This window comes from Papaver somniferum, chromosome 5 (assembly GCF_003573695.1).
Source record: "Papaver somniferum cultivar HN1 chromosome 5, ASM357369v1, whole genome shotgun sequence".
Classification (NCBI taxonomy): domain Eukaryota; kingdom Viridiplantae; phylum Streptophyta; class Magnoliopsida; order Ranunculales; family Papaveraceae; genus Papaver; species Papaver somniferum.
In genome coordinates this window covers 43,675,934-43,679,136 of record NC_039362.1, presented here as the reverse complement: position 1 = coordinate 43,679,136, position 3,203 = coordinate 43,675,934, and positions in this window count along the sequence as shown.

Genomic DNA, 3,203 nt, shown 5'->3' with positions numbered 1-3,203 from the left:
ATTTTGGGCTCAACATAAAAGAACTTATGGAACCCCGACTAAGTTCATCATAGAATATGACAACCTTAACCGTACATGTACTCGACATAAGAAAGAACACTTATGGAGTACAAACTAAATAACCAAACAGGTTGATTAATTTAGTTCTTAATGCTCGACATATAGCATCTTATGGAACAACCAACAAAGCCAAGGTAAATCGACTTAGTTGTAAGGTGCTCAACATAAGACACACAATGGAGCCTTCACGGTAAAACATAATAAAATGGATCAATGAAGATCAATACCGTGGATAATATACAAGGATCTATTATATTTTCCATCATAACGACATAATAGACTTTATCCTTGTTGAACAAAAGATTTTATCCTATTTTCCATCAAATACATGATTGCATAGAAATAACTTTTGTATATGTCAAAAGTCCATTCGCCCTTTCATCCATACGAATACCGATTCATGAACGACTTTACTTTTGACTGCAATATGGGACCTTCAAGTTCACGAACGTAAACAATACATATCCCATAAAAATATTGCAATATCACAACCCATTAAAATACTGCAATAAACATCATCCTCCAAATATTTTTAGAAATTAAAACCAATAAACCTAAAAAATAACATAAGAAGATGAAAGCAAAAATAGCTATGTCTAGTCACAATCATCGCTATTCAATGCACTAGTTATTCTTCCAACTAATCCAAAATGAAGACATACTAGGTATCTATACCTCTTAACAATCATTTCACTTACCTTGAATATTCTTCTCGTATTCCCTATATTCTTCAAGCTCATCTTCGATTAGGTCAATCCTTGATTCAAGACTATCCATTTTCTCCTCAAGTTTTTTGGAAGACACTTCAAGTTCATTTTTCAAAGAACGAACTTGTTCCAAAACGAGATTCCTGGTTAGAGAGAGCTTATCAAACTGAGAGACAGAAGGGTTCTCATCAGAAGAAGAGACATGTTTTTCATAGCACATCTCATTATCAGAAGAATCGAAACGAATCTTCTTTGAGGGAAATAGAACTGTCCATACATCATTTTCTTTACTTGAAAGACTAGAGGAGGACATGATAGAGAGGATGAAATGAGAGTGTTGAAGAGGTAGAGCCTTTTAAAAGGAATACATGTGTAGAACTCCCAGAAACACCCTTTTTACCAAATCATAACAGAAGTTGGTTATAAAAAAAAAACTGAAGCCGTTCTCGAACAAGACCTGAAAAAAAAAGCGCAAAAAAATATGTTACAGTCCCCTTGTATATTATGATTCTTGTATAAGAGGAATAGAACACAAGAATCATTTTTCAACAAGATTACTGAGCATAAGGCCTTCAATCCAAGATTGGACTGGGATAATATTTGCAAAGAGTGAAACCACCCATTTCACTAGGTTTCTGCTTATCCATTGTGATCAGAGTTTTAGAAAACTTGATTGCAGATCTTTGCAAATTCTGAACCGTTTTTTAAAACACCTTTTGATGAAAGGTAGACTTCCTTTTTGTTTTCAGCATACTATGGTTAGCCAGGAATGACTGTTTTTGATTTGACGTGCGAAGATAATCCTGAGGTGAACTCAACTGAACGGAGTGATCTGGTAGACTCTTTTCCGATAAACTCCTGGAGTTCAACACAAAATCAGGAGAGGTTTGTTGATCCAACACAGGCGGACATGTCACGAAGGAATCATGAGAATGATTTTCAGTAAAAAGACTGAGAGAGCAATCATAGATTTCCTCAGGACAATAATCAAGAGTATTCATCCATGCTTTAGTTATATCTCTTATCTCCGTTTCAGGATTTTTTGAAGAGGCTTGAACACACATAAGACCAGTTTCATTAGTACGACTCTTCTTGGTATTCTTATCCTTTATATTGACTAACGAAGTTTCCTTTTGAGACTTTCTTTTACTACGTCTGAGGATCTTCTTAAGTTTTTGTATAAACAAAGACAACGTAGAAATAAAGCAATTCTCACTTTTCTCTTTCGTCAATTTTAGTTGACAAGATCTATGATCAGGAGAGGTGACACGGTTACCAAGCAAATGATGATCGTCTCTTCCCATATATTCGCGATCGAAAATTCTAATTTTTCCGACCACTGTGTTCCATGAAATAGTATTAAGGTTATTTCCTTCAATGATGGCATGTCTTTTAGATTCGTATCTAGATGGCAGCGATCGAAGGATTTTCATCACAATTTCCTTTTCAGGAATTGTCTTACCCAATGCACATGATGCATTAACAATTTCAGACAGTTTGTGATAAAAATCGTCGAACGAATCTTCTTCTGCCATAGAAAGGTCTTCCCATTCGGAATTAAGGTTTTGAAGCCTAGCTTCCTTTTCACTGGGGTTATCTTCAAATACGCTTTCTAAAGTATCCCAAGCTTCTTTAGACGTAGTGCATGAGACCACATGATGTCTAAGATTTGGGGAAACAGCATGTAGGATGGCGTTCAACCCGTCGGAGTTTTTCCTTGTAGCAACTAACTTGGAAGTATTGTACATACATAAATCTTTTGGTACAATAACATATCTTTCCATAACAACGGGAGTCTCATAGCCATTCACAACACATATCCATGATTAGAAGTCACGCGACTGAAAAAAAGTGTGCATAACAACTTTCCACCATAGATAGTTTGAGCTATCGAGGGATGGTGGTACGTTAATAGAGATAGCACCTCTGTCCATAGAGTCAGATCGCTACAAACACAGACTTGTTAGGTCTTGAACGTGTTTGCCTGCTCTGATACCAATTGAAACAGCGGGGGTCTAACAACACCACCCAATATTTCGATTAGCAATCTGTATGGACTAACTCCGAAGCACTTTGCTAGAGAATCAACTAGACAGTCAGACTCAATCTAGATAGAAAGTATCTCAAGGAGTTATTATCTCAATCTCTCGATTTGATTTTTAATCAAGCAAATAGAAATCTGCGAGTCTTTATCAAAGAGAGATAACTTGGACGGTACCAAAGACCAATGTCCAAGGATCAATCAACTACAATCAACAACCAAGGGTTGGATTAGAGAAGTTGATGATCACGAACGCACAACCTGTATTATTTCAATTATATAAAATATAATGCGGAAAAGAAATAACACAGACACCAGAATTTTTGTTAACGAGGAAACCGCAAATGCAGAAAAACCCCGGGATCTAGTCCAGATTGAATACACATTGTATTAAG